The sequence below is a fragment of the Sinocyclocheilus anshuiensis genome, unplaced genomic scaffold (genome assembly GCF_001515605.1).
Source record: "Sinocyclocheilus anshuiensis isolate Anshui unplaced genomic scaffold, SAMN03320099.WGS_v1.1 scaffold758, whole genome shotgun sequence".
NCBI classification, from domain to species: domain Eukaryota; kingdom Metazoa; phylum Chordata; class Actinopteri; order Cypriniformes; family Cyprinidae; genus Sinocyclocheilus; species Sinocyclocheilus anshuiensis.
The window spans coordinates 2,535,464-2,550,237 of NW_015548126.1; the positions used below are offsets into that span (position 1 = coordinate 2,535,464).

Genomic DNA, 14,774 nt, shown 5'->3' on the forward strand with positions numbered 1-14,774 from the left:
AAAAAATTGTTTCAAAAAAAAAAAAAAAAAAAAAAAAAAAAAAAAAAAAAAAAAAAAATATATATATATACTAAAAAAATTTCAAGGCATGTTTACAATGTTGTTGTTTTTTTCAATATATATATTAATAATAATAAATTATATTAATAAATTTAAATATACCAATATGATAATACTTTTAAAATAAATCAATACGGTATTTACCAACATATATTTTCATGTAAAACATTTAGGTACAAATGTAAACAAATTATTGAATCTAAGGTTCATTTAAAACCAGTTAATTAAAACAGCTTGAACTGATTAGAAGAAATTAAACTTAATGGTTGAAACTGAAATGAGACTACATATTAAATATTTAAGTTAAGTATATAAATGAGACTAGATATTAAAACATCGGTCAAAATGCATTACTTTCACAAGGAAAGGAGAGATTGTGAAACAAAGTTATTTGATCTTCAAGAAACGTGTCTAAATAATATGTGCATTGTAATACAATATATTAAAGTATATATTAAAAAATGTAAAAATAGTAAAAGTATATTGTGAATATTCAACATACCCTCCAGCTCTAGCTCGAATTTACATTTTTATATTCTTCATTTTATATTTCAACAACACTCAGGACTTTCCTGTCACAAATAAACCTGCGACTCCACTGAGCAATACCACTGAACACATTTATATAACTTGGTTCACAGCCTTTGGCAATCAAACGTTGCTCTGGTGCTCTGCGGGAGGTACATACTGCGGTAAACTAAGAGAGCACATGGAGAGCTCCTCTGCTACACTTGGGTTTGATCAATCAAGCCAAAAGGAGGGAAGCTACTGGCAGCTAGCCGACATAAAGACTTTCACAGCCACAGCGCACAGCTCGAGAGAGAACATCAGACAGATAAACAAATGGAACGAGAGAGAGAGAGAAAGAAAGACAGAAAGAGACTTGTATAGAGGTGATGACTATCTGGGAGAAAATGAAATGCCATTCCATGCAAATACGGAAAATGAAATTACTTACTATTCAGCTTCTTATTCATCAAATAAAAGGAAAAATCCAGCTTCGGCTGACATTTACCAACTCTCAAACAACATTACACTTCAGCCATGGGCCGTCTGGAGTGGATGATGGCTGAAACTGTGCAAACAGATCCTGAATGACATTGAGATGAGGGTATCCGAGTCTGAGATCGGGTTCTGGCAGAGGTCGTGGAGCAAGTGTTGGAAAAATAATCATCATGAAGACGAGAAGTCTCAGCCCACAGCGGAGAGATGTTCCACATTTTAACCATCCAAGCCCCTGAAGCAAACCCTGATATTTTACAACCGAGCAGGGGGGGCACAATATTCATAAACACCACACTACCTATCTTTATTCCCCTCATGCTAGCTTGACAGAAGTTGGACGCCTGAGGCCTGAACAGCGAGAGCTTGAGGTAACAAACCGTGGAAGGGGCGGTTTGACCAAGGATCTGCTTCATGGACAAAGCCATTTTCCATAAAAGCCTGGCTTGGGCAGAGAAAGCTGGGAAATGTCTGGGGGACTTGTGGGTCTCAATGTAGTCCAACTAAAGAGCTCCAAAATCAGCACTGTAAGATAAATATTTCCTCTTGGTCACAGAGCTGCTCGAACAGAAAAGGAAGCATGTTGGTCACAATAAGAAATCATGTATTTATTACTGTACTCAACAAGCCATCTTTAAAACATCGGTCAGGTTGACTATATGTATGGTACATGAAATAAGTAGATGGGAAACAATCGGTATTAAGCACGTAAAAGCTTCAAAGGTAGAAGACTGAAACCAGAAGTGGGATTGAGTTTCTTTTTCCATCTCGCCAACAAAAAGGATTTAAATAAAGTGGCTTCTCAAAAATGGGGAGAAACCCAAGCTCATAATTTTTAGAGTGTGTTTGAATATGTGGTGAGATGCCAGTAATCATGATGACTGATTGAATGATTGTCTTTTTGGGTCCTGAGGGGGCACCTAAAATGCATGCAAACACAAAAATACGCATATACGTGTTCACACACACACACAGACACAGGAGCCGAGGGATTTGGGGATGTACTGTTCAAGAACTGGGTTGCCTTTGCCAGTACAATAACAGTTCATAAGAAGTTTAGTAGAATCTCAATCTTGACTGAATCATAAGTGGGTCAAAGTGTGCTTGCACTGCTTTCTCGAAATCTCTGCTAAATCCTGTGCTTTTCCTCACCTTAACTCATGAAGACACGTAGACTCAGACACACCAACAGCACACAAGAGCTAGATGACCTCAAAAACTGAATTTCACCCCAATAAATTTCTTAACTCATCTCAAAAGTTATAAACACTACATCACAGTTGTTTAGAAAAGCTAAAATGTGTCATTTCTGCACCACTGATGTGAATTCCAAACATTTGAACACATTATCTCCGTCTTACATTGGTTGGACAAACCGATAGTCCCGCCCCCAAACTCAAACCATTGGTTGAGCCAATGTTACTGCCTTGGGATACACAAACAAACAGAGGTTTGGTCTTTAAGTTAAGTGTGGTTTAAATGTCATACATAATTTATTTTCAAGGTGTGAAAGTGAGGCAAGAGTGAGGACACTGGACACATTTTGGAGCTCTAATGGTTCCCTCGTCTCTCTCTCCTTGTGCAAGCGAAAGATGCGAACCACCCTGAGCGAGCCAAGCGAGACTTTGGCTGGTCAAACTGTTACTGAGAAACAAGCCAAAGGAATCCAATGCTAACTTGTAGAGTTTTGTGGTTCACCCACCATTCCTCTTGACTCCTTTTTTTGGGGAGAAAAAGAAACATTCAAGTAAGCGAATATAAGATGAATAGGGAGAAAGAATAAGGTTGTCCAGTTCTTGTTAGTTTTTGCTAATGCAATGATCTGGTTTCACTGCATTGGGTTTTCTCAAGGCTACACAGCTCATTTAGTGACTAATGTATAACTGAGTGACCTGACTGATGCTTTCCCAAGAAGAACTGCCGTATATGACAACGAAGGTTTTTGATTTGCTAATTGACCACCTTGGAATGAAAATGCCCAACTTTTACTTAGATGTCTGTAAAATGTCTTTCGACAAACCACTGACTCAAGGTCACCTGTAAGTTGGTCATTTGATCACAATATTGCTTGGTTTTGTGATTGATAGAGGACTGTGAAACTGTTCTGTGGGACAATTTCCATGCAAATGAAATTCAAGATCTATCATCCAACAATGGTACAAGATAAGTCGATTTGCTACATATAGCTCATTTAGCATGCAGAACTGCTTCATTTAATTTTGTGGCACGTTCCCATTCAAACAAACCATCTTACAGCATTCAAGAACAAACCATCTGATCAGGAAGCTTTCACAGCCAAACCAAACAACTGTAGTCGACAGAATAGTTTGTGACCTTGCTAAGAAGCCAATCAGAGTGTGTCAGACAAATACGCTTTTGCAAAGCCCGTTCTGTACTACTGATCTTCTCAGTGAAGACATCAGTAAACATAAAACCAAAGATTACATCAGCCAAACACAGACAAAACCCCCAAATAACAGCGGTACAAGACAGCGAGTTGGTGTAACTTGGCACTGGGGTCATCTGGAGCAACGTTTCTTATACAAACATGACATGGGGAGAGTACAGTGGTGACTTTGCTTAAATAACAAGCAACCCACAGAGTGATCCAACTGAAACAGCGTGATCTCACGTAAAAGAGCTCAGTTTCAAACATCTTGTCTTCTTTGCAGCTAATGTCAAGAGCTTTGAACGAAATAAATAGTTGTTTTTATTTAAATGTTGCACAAACTTGCAGCAAGTTCCACATATGGGAAATGTGGTTAAGTTAGGAAACTATAAAAGGCTAAAACACAATACAGGAACTAACAAATAAAAGTTAAAGAAATAGTTGACTCAAAAATAAAAATAGCTCAATTTCAAAGCAGCTATTTGCAGTACAATGAAAGTAGTGGGGGTCTGAGACTGTCAAACCACAAAAAAAGGACCAAAAAGCATTTGAAAAAAGTATCGTAAAAGCAGTTAACAACTATAATGTGTCCAATGCAGAGTTTGATGAAAACAGAAAAAGTAACAATGCTAACAGACAAAAGTCCTGACAATATAAGTGATTAAACTTGGCTAAACTTTTAAACAAATAAAATCCTCGCCTATGTAGTAGATTAACAAATTGACAAAAAGTAAGCACCTCACATAACTTTATAGATTAACCAAATACATAACCAAACGTTCATTTTTAAAATATCGTCTCTCATTTATTCATTGGGAAGTCTGATTCATTTTAGCGAATTAGATTGTTTGGATGAATCTTTTCAATGAATTAAAGAAAATGATTCACCAGTAAATTTGAGTCACTGGCTAATATTCATGCACAGCATTTTACAATCTTTACTGTGATAAAATAAATGCGTAGTTAAACACTGTACTACACATACAGTACACTATACTGCACTTCAAATCTATCAATGACAAACACAAAACATTAAAATAAAAGAGCAGATGCAAAATTTTTTTTTTTCATGGAAGAAAGAAATTTATAGAAAATTCTCTAAATATAATATATAGATTGAAATTATTAAATGATGACAAGATTTAAATTTGGGGGTAAACTGACCAACCAAGGCCTCTAGTTTAAAAGTGGTGTTTAAATACAGGTTACTGTCTGAAATATAGAGTTAATATCAAAAGTCTCTTAGTTTAAGCCACAATATGGCTTTCATATTTTCAATCTGGTGCTATATCTCATTTCATTCCATAGCGGGAAAGATAAGAGATCAAACAGAAAACAGCACATTCTTTTCTCAGAAGGCTACTTCCAGACAAAGCCAAGCACACCATAAACATACTATGCTCCCAATAATTTCAATACAGCATTTTATTGAAGCTATCATTCACATCATATGACTTCAGACAGACAAAAACAGCACACTCATGAACGATTCCCAAACCCACGGGAGGACATGCACAAACAATGACTGATGGACAGATACAAATATGAAAGCAGGGATTGAGTAAAAATAGAGATGGATGGAAGTGTAAAGAGATGTGTGTGACTCACAGACAGTGCTGAAAGGGGACAGAAAGACATGGACTGATATATATTGAAGGACATGCTATGAGTTATTACAGCTGTTTATTGAGCGATCTCTCCCTTTCTTTTTCTTCTTGGCATGACTTCAGAGAGCTGAGGAAGAGGGGGAAACGGGATACCTCCTACTACTTTCTGGCCCACTTGACCGGCGGCCAAGTGAAAACCGTACATCCCTTCGGCTCATTACAGCCACAGAGCTGAAGTATCTGACATGTAACACGTCTTGCTTCTTTAAGACCGAGACTACAAAAACAAATCTACCAGTGAGCATTCTTTTTTTTTATCCATGTTGCAAATTTATTTTATGTGGAAGATCTGAATATCACAGAAACAATTTACATATATTGCAACATTTCCATCCCAAAATTACCACATATTGGTGCAAAATTGGAATGTAAATGGGAGTTGTAGCCTCTAGGGAAACCACAGTGGCTCTTTTATAAAATATAATAAATGACTTGGTGTTTAGAACACCCAGACAAAATGTTATGACTTTTTCTAGTATTGCATATGCTTTATGACTCGGAGCGACAGGTTATTATTATTTAATAGCAATATGTTTAAAAGCAACCAAATATCTTGAATTATTCAGTCATGTGACTTGTTGAAATTTTTTTTCTTTTTGAAGAAAACAATGTTTTTAGGTATATCTAAGGCTACGTTTAAACTTGTGCATTTTCGTTTTAAAATGCATAACTTTTGCTACGGTTACGCTATTCGTTTACACTACTCTGGCATTTTCGAACCTCGAAAATAGAGACTTTTGAAAACACTGCAGACCCCATTTTCGTTTGAAAACTCCAGGGTTGCGTTTCAGTGTAAACGGACCAAAACGAAGACTTTTGAAAATGATGGCGTGGCCGCCATCCAAATAATAGGGCATCTACCTATATATCTATGGTTGTACCTGCATGAATGGTCATGTGACATGCGTTTTCGGTTGTGTAGTGTGGATGGAGATGGTTTCTGAAATGCAGTGAAAACGCCAGTGTAGACCAAGTTCGTTATTAATTTAAAATGCTGTTTTAAAACGAAAACGCTCTAGTGTAAACAGGGCCTAAGAGTTTTTTTGATAAATGTTTTCAATATAGTTTAGCAAATACTGTATAAAAACCTCAAGAACCTCAATCAAATGTATATATTTTTGTCTGTCTGTCTATCTATCTATCTATCTATCTATCTATCTATCTATCTATCCTGCCACCTCTGAACTGAAAAGTGCTGGATGGCACACAATAGAATAGCTAATAGTGGTCATCGTGATTAAAGTATAAATGATTACATTTTGGGTTGTGTTTCAGCCAAAACCAGTTGGAACATGTATTGCTTTAATCATTGAAGTGAGGTATGATGTACACTGCCACTGTACTTAATGCACAGATATTCATTAAATTCATCTCATTTTGTGTTCCAAAAAGTCATATGGGTTTGAAATGAGATGATGGTGAATAAACGATGACAGAGTTTTCCTTTTTAGCTGAACTATCCCTTTAAATACTGCTGTTTATCACTGTTTTTCTGACAATCACATCTTCCAATAAGCTACCCCGCTTTCAAAACAGCTTACAGCTTGATAAAACATAACAGATTCACTGCATTCACTCATTGCCAAGCATTGCTCAAAAATCACCAATGGACGTCCATTTGGACAAAAACAGCAAATAACATAACACAGACACGTGTTATGAAACATACCAGATGCATTCTCTCCGTAGTGAATTTTTTTATGACGCACTTTCAAGTGGCTGGCAGTAACCCCAAAGGTCACCGTGACCTGCATCTACTGCAACGTTACACCTCAGAACAAGCTTTCAATGGGCGCAATATGGCGCTTTCGTATTAGCAAACATCACTTGTACATATTTCCTTCCTTTGAGTAATGGATCAGCATGACATCATCGGGCGCTCCTCCACTCTCCAGATGTCCATTAAAAGGGATCTGCAGTATAATGGGATGCCTGTAAAACATCATATACATGTCAAGATCACTGAGCACTCTAATTATTTCTTCACGCAAGGAAGCTGGGCTCCATCCCATTACAAGCCTCCCGCCAGGACACTATCATCAGGAAATGTCCAGAAAGTGTCAAAAAAGTCTCAGGTTGAAAGAAGCAGCTGACACGGACTGGTCATGTTTCGCGTTTTTATCAGATGCAGACTCGTATTCTGGTAGTCGACCGCAATTTATGTCAGGTATGGTGTAAAGGCCAGAGTTTTGGATGTAAATATTGGGGTTGGAAGAATTTTGAAAGGTGTTGGTTTCTAAAATAACACAGCTTCGAGCTTTTCATCTCTGGCCTTGATGGTGACGGGAGGGGTAACAGCAGGTACTTTCGGCTGGGGTAAGGTGCAGATTTTTGGCAGAAGATCATAGAAGGGCCAATTCAGCATAAAGAGGACTAATGACACCAGGAGGACCGGTGCGGAGGGACTATAGAGTACGGTTTCCCCGTTTTCTCTCATGTCTCCATAACTGTGAGTGTTTGTCTTTCATCTGGCCTCCGCAGCTGGAGGCGATTAAGGCATCAAACCATGTACGGAGAAAAGTGATAGATTGGGGATATCAGAGAGGAGAAGCAAAGACAGAGGGGTTAATGGCTGCAAGAGGAATTATGTGCTCAAAATGGACTCGGGGTAATACTAACTTGATGTGCTTTCAGAGAATGTGACATTCGAATAAATGTTTGAAAATGCATTTGAATAAACACTGATGTGCTGACAATGTCTGCGCAGTTTAGTCAAGAGTTCAAATTAGACTCAAAAATGAAAATTCTGGCACTAATTATTCTCTCTCATGATGTTCCAAACCCAGAGGCAGTTTTTGTTTTTCCATTAAACAAAAATATTCTTTTAGCTCTTTCCATACAATGATTTCATAACAAATTCACAACGAGCATATCCATTAGGCTCAACAATATCTTAACTCTTTCCCCGCCATTGACGAGTTATCTCGTCTTTTACAAGAAAGTATTTTCCCTGCCAAAGATGAGTTTTTGCACTATTACGCATCTTCTGAACAAAAACACACGTGAACAGGATGGAGAAACGAGCGATCTCTTATGTAAACAGATGCATATGAAAAATAATGCGATCATCAGCAATAGACAGCATATAAATGAAAACTGCATAATGTTACAGAGTAAAATGTTGATCCAGGAAGTGGTATATGTCTGTGCAAGCTTTGGAGTTGTTGATGGAAGTGATTTACTGGATTTATGCTTTGATAATCGTACTGAATATTATCCAAATGTAGTTTTTGATAAAAATGTGATTTTCTCACCTTTTTGCTCAAAAATATGCATTTTTATGAAACCTACCTATATTCTCTAAGGTCTACTGAAGCTCAGAGTGAGCAGGAAGCCAACCCTATCAAAACTAAGACTTGTGCCACCTCTGACAAATCTTCCCCTTGAGAATTAAAAGACCAAGCATTTCCAGTGGTCATTTTAACAGGAACAATAAACATGCCAAAAGCACCTCTGGAAATGTACACCGGGTGACCCTTTGCACTGACCCCATCATGCCTTACGTCTCAGAAGAAGCTCTATGCTAGAGTCCCAATCACTGTCCATTCAGACCCCACTGGTTATTTTTGAAATGCCACATAAGAGACACGGCTCTTTTATGTTTTCACACAAGCATGAAAGCCCATGTTTTTGTTAAAAAGACAGAAAAGGAAATGGCAAAATCATATGCGATGGTGATTATTCTGAACAACAACCTGCTAAGCGGATGTGGATATTGATGTTATAATAAATACCTAAAATAAAATATAATACATAATTAAAAAAAAAATAAAATAAAAAAGTGTGGATTTAATTTATTGATTAATTAATTCTTATTATTTTTATTTTATTTTATTTTTTGACCACACTCATTTGGAAAAATGGGCCAAATAGCTTATTTCAGGCATATTGTTGACCAATGTTGCCTTTGAAGCTGTAAACCAACTCCACTCTTCAGAAACTTGAATGAACCCAGATGAATTGCACTGAGAGTTTAGTAGGATGCTGAAGGGATGTCAGCAAAGATTGAATAATGCGAACCATGCTCGCTATGGGATCTAACGGTACTGATGTGGCTTATGGCACCGCTCTGCTGGTCAATAACTCCCTTACAGGACTGCTTGCACAAACACAACACGCACACGGTAGCAAATTCCACCCGCAGCCCTGCCGCCTGGCACCCGTGTTGGATGGGTTGTTGAGAGGCCAGTTGCAGAGAACAGCAGGGTTTTTCCGATGGATTGCGCATGCCTTCCTTGAAAAAAGTCAGAGAGCACAGCTTTTATACGGGTCAAATGTAGTACGGTCAGTGCTTTAAAGTATGATAGTGGTAAAATTGTCTGTGGCTTACATGAAAATACATGGAATGTAAGTGGACTTGACATTATGTACACATAATTTGAGTACTAGATATATTGCTTTCAGTTCAATGTCATTTTAGATGCTGGTCAATAGAAGTCACTGGCCACATCACTCACACGCATATGGACCAAAGTGGACTTTATTTGAAACATTCATCCACTCATCTGTTTCCATTATGCCATTCCATTATCAGCTTATATACTTTATATACAGTATACTGCATCTGTTTTGAGTGTGTTTTTGAGTTATAGCAATCATGATTGTGTTCTCCTCCTAAAGATGCATGAATGCTGGGTTGCTGTCATGGCCAGATGTCTTTGATTTGTTCATGGTTGTTTCCAATTTGTAAATCAACTTTCAAAGCATATATTTATGAGAAAACAAACAAAATCAACAATGCCCACAAAAAATTAGGCTCATTCCTCAGTGGCATGGGTCTTATTTATTGAAAAACAGCTATTGTGAGTTTAAAGGAAAAGTAATTCGTAACTATAAACATGCCAAGTAAGGTATGAATTTAAATGTATTTCAATCAAAAAGACCTTCTACGAAAGATCTGATGTTTTGACTTTATACAGCTGTCATCAAACACGTAATTCGAACAAACCAATAACACAAATTTAAAACTATGGTGTATAATTTGACTCAAAATGTGTGATGAGAACAGACCACAACACCATATCAACACGCTTTTAAGATGTTACACACTGAAAACCTCACAGACAATCTTGGAATTGTGTTCGCAATTTTGTAGACGCATACACATCACATTTTCTATAAAAATGTAGTTTTTAATATCTTTTAAATACCTTTTTGCCACTTTGTTGATTGAAATAGTGAGAGAGGAGACATGAAACATAAAAAGACAAACTCCAGCTCATATTGCTTACTCACAATGTGTCGTTCCACATGCACTAACCTCTAGGCTCAAAATATTTCTATTCACATCTGACATCATCAACTTCTTACAACCTCTATAGAAATGTTCCCTGAGCAGAAAATTCCACGATTCCATTGTTTGTACATGACACTCTGAAACAACAAGTTCCTGAAATGGGATGCAGTAAACTCTTGCTTTCTCTCTGTGGCTGCAGGCCCTTCATGGTCCAGATACATATGACAATGGAAAGGTGCTTTACTGTTGCATTTGGGACCTGGAGACCACTTCACAAACACGCTCTTTAATTTCAGCATGCTTTAATCACAGTCACTGCTGGAGAGAAAAGCACTCGCTTGCCTCAAGCTCATCACAAACTGGCACACTGAGTTCAGCTTGCTGCATAGTATGGGAATGGAAACTCCTATTTACACCACAATTCTGTTTAAAAGCCCATTTGGTTTTGGTTTCTTTCTTCTGTGAAGAATCTTTTAAAAAATATTTTGTGGGTTTTCATACAATGGAGTCCAGCGTTATTTAAGACCTCATTGACTTTGATAACATGGACAAAAACATTCTTATAAATATATTCTTTTGGGTTTCACAGACAAAAGAAAGTCACAGTTAGTTAACATGGCATGAGAAATCATATAGTGTTCAGTAAATAAACTGAGTATAAAGCTAAATGAAGTGCCAACTGTTAAACAAACAATCCAAATGATGAAATATATTTAATATGTTCAATATATTAAATACATTGAATATATATCAGGGTTATCACTGTTAACTGAAACTATGAAACATTTTGTTTAACTGAAATAAAGCTGAAATAAAATAAAATGTAAATATTAGATGAAAAACTAACAAAAACAAGAAATGTTCCCTATTTAGTTTAGTTTGAGTTGAAGCACTAAAATTGATAAAAGCTGAAACTATAAATAAAAAATTGATTAAAGCCAAACAGAAATGTTAAAAATAATAATACAAATGACAAAAGCACATACAATTACTAAAATGAAATTAAGTCAAATGAAAACCTAAAATATTAAAAGCTAAAATCTAAAAATAAAACCTAATTCAAATAATTAATAAAAACTATAATCATAAAAAACTACACACACTGTTCGGAGATGATTCTTTCTTTTGGGAGACAATAATTTCATTTATTGTGCACTGTTGGCTTTACAACTTTGCAGATCGTTTGTATTCACATACTGCTACATTACACACTGCATGAAAGGCAATATTCAAAATGGTATAATAGGGGCACTTTAACTTTCAGTTGTCATTACCCATTCCAAGGTTCTTTTATCCTGCCTGTCCATCATTTTTCCCACATCTTTTAATCTCAAAAACAATATATGTGTGATTACACTGCAGAACGACCCCTAAACAAGTTAAGATCTGAACCAGCAACATTTGGTACAGAGGGCCATTACTGTGTGTGGCGAGCCGGACGCAATCATTTTAAAATAACTGTTTAGGTCACACAGTTAATATCAGCTCTCTGGAGCCGTCCCTATAAACACACATGGGCCCGTGCCACTCATGCCTTCCTTGAAAAAAGTCAGAGAGCACAGCTTTTATACGGGTCAAATGTAGTACGGTCAGTGCTTTAAAGTATGATAGTGGTAAAATTGTCTGTGGCTTACATGAAAATACATGGAATGTAAGTGGACTTGACATTATGTACACATAATTTGAGTACTAGATATATTGCTTTCAGTTCAATGTCATTTTAGATGCTGGTCAATAGAAGTCACTGGCCACATCACTCATAAATATCCTCAAGGCAAAAGCTAATAGCCATTCTCCTGAACTCAATCTGGCCTGATATTAATGTTGCACAGCACAGCAGGGGGAGCCAGATCAGGTTGTCCACTTTCTATTGTCGTTTCAAAGTGATCTGTGAGCGGCTACTGTGAGCCTGGAGATACTGGATTTGCATCTAATGGAAAGGGAGGTACTTTTTCACAGTTTTCTTTTCCCTCTTTTCCTGAAACACTGAGCAATATGAAAATTGTACATTTTTATTAGCAGACCCGAATATATTTCCTTTGTAAATCGTTTATCTCCTAATAAAAACAACAATTTTAGTGTAGATTTTGGCAAGACAGTTTCAAAACTGCAATAGTTAACCTTATTTTTTACTTAAAAAATTTAAAAATTATTATATATTATAAAAATAATATCAGCTCTCTGGAGCCGTCCCTATAAACACACATGGGCCCGTGCCACTGGCCGATAAACACGGCTTTCTGTGAGGCCCGCCGGGGCTGCTTACTGGCGTGTGACAAGCCGTTCTAAGACGCTCTGGGCCGCAGCCCTCAAACGACTGTTTTTAGAGCAGTGGGACGGTCCCAGCGGAGGTCATTCCTCCTCTGGTTCAAGCCAGGGTCGAGTATAGAAAAACAGACAGTTTGGTGAAGGAGACGGCACAGGCCAGAGTGTGTTTAGATCAATTTCTTCAGTTTCGCTGGCACTTGTTCGCGCAAGTAAACAGACTATTCATTTAGCAGCCTACACATGGTCGCTAGAGGAATAATGACCTCTGTGAAAAATGACAGTGAAGTTGCTTTTAAAAGCGACACAAAAAACTGAATCTGTTGGGCCAAAGTCGGTAGACATCCTGTAATAAAAACATGTGATAGAGATTCACCGTTTCTTACAGCTTGGAAAGTATTCATGTTTGGCATATTATAAGGTGTGACACGAATCTGGGTGGTGTGCATTATGATAGATGAAGTGACTAATGCACATTTGTATGTACAAGCGAAAATGAAAAAAAATAAAATTAAACCTCTTCTCAGATATAAAATTATTAAGCTGTCTGCCTAAACACACCCATTTATTCACTTTTGCACGCATGTTACACTGGGAAATATTTAACTTAATCCTAAACATTTATACTGATGAATGATCAGAATGTAACTTATGCAATTGCCACTTAAATACAAGCACACTTCTTTCATTATACTGAGTTAATTGCATAATGATATTGTAAAATAAGCTGTACGTAATATATAGCATCGAGAGGAGATGAATAAATCACTCTCCTGACAAATAAATCCAAAAAACAGGAGGTAGCCTATCAACAACTGTGAAGTTTGATGCATTCTCTCTTATTTTTCAGTCATCCAAGTTTCACTGTATTGGCAGACAGAGAGTTTAGTCTCTGCTACGTGTTAACTTCTGGTTTTTGTTGCCACAACAATTCGCACTCATGAAGAGCTCCAAAAGCTCAGAGACAGAGTTTGTGCTTCAGTATCTGCCAATTATTCCATCCCTTGCTAAAAAAAAAAACAGTATAAGATGTCTTAGATGGTCTCTCAGTCTGGTTTGAGTGTTTTAAAGGAGTTTTGGTTTCTTTCAAACTGACCAACCAGCTAGAAATGAGTCTGCTAGATCTAGAGACCACCTTGACCAACTTAAATCAGCTAAGATCAGCAAAACTCTTGAATGTGCACTCACTGGTTGAAGATGTCAACATTACATCACTGGTATAAGCAAAACAAATTGTTTAGTGCTGTGGTAACACACACACACACACACACACACACACACACACACACAACTCTGTGTTATGTAATACAGAACCAGTGCTCTGGTCCAGCTGCTTCAGGCAGATCCCAGCCGCCTCTTCGGCGAGAAAACAAAAAGAAATGGCATGTTTTCTCACGAAACAACAGCTGGTGCCCAGATAGAACTGCTATTTCCAGCCACTGCGTTCCAGATCTGAATATATATATATATTACCCTTACCCTAAATACAAAAGCAATGCAGGAGACTTTGGAGGGTGAAATCCGGGAAAACCTGGAAATGCTTTTCTCTGTTATGGGGTTTTTCCTCATGGGGGTTTTCAATCATTCTGGTATGAAGACAGCTCTTTCTTAAAGGGATACGTTATTCAAAAAATGAAAAATTATAGAATGACTTACTCACCCTCATGTTGTTCTAATCCTGACTGTCTCTCATCTATCGAACACAAAATAATATATTTTCATCAACGTTGGGGTCCAATTAATTACACACATTTTTCCAAATAGCTTTTTGTGTGTCATACAAAAGCTCTACCTGATAATTAATTTTCTGACATATTTGTGCTGATCAGGGTTATTGTTAACTACAACCAAAACCATGAAAAACACTTTTGTTACTTGAAATAAATGTCAGCTGAAATAAAAACATTTTTAAAAATATATATTTTACTTCAGCTATTTATTTTCTAATTTTCATTTAACTTTGTGTACTAAAATAACTAAAATAAAAATTAATAAAACCTATATAGACATATTAGAATAGCTATAAAAACACAAAACTACTACAAAAAAAAAATTCTAATATCCCAATGATACTAAAAAAACATCAGGGATTATTTTGACCGTTTGAAGCCCTGTAGTACTGTTTTCATGCATCTCATTTTGTGCACAGGGCAAA

At 36.9% G+C, this 14,774-nt stretch overlaps 1 protein-coding gene across 1 annotated transcript in view; it reads right to left on the reverse strand.

The window, feature by feature from the left end:
* LOC107704701 (protocadherin-16-like) overlaps positions 1-14,774 on the reverse strand; it is a 93,098-nt gene that overhangs the window by 15,766 nt on the left and 62,558 nt on the right. The gene's annotated exons all lie outside the window — the stretch shown is intronic.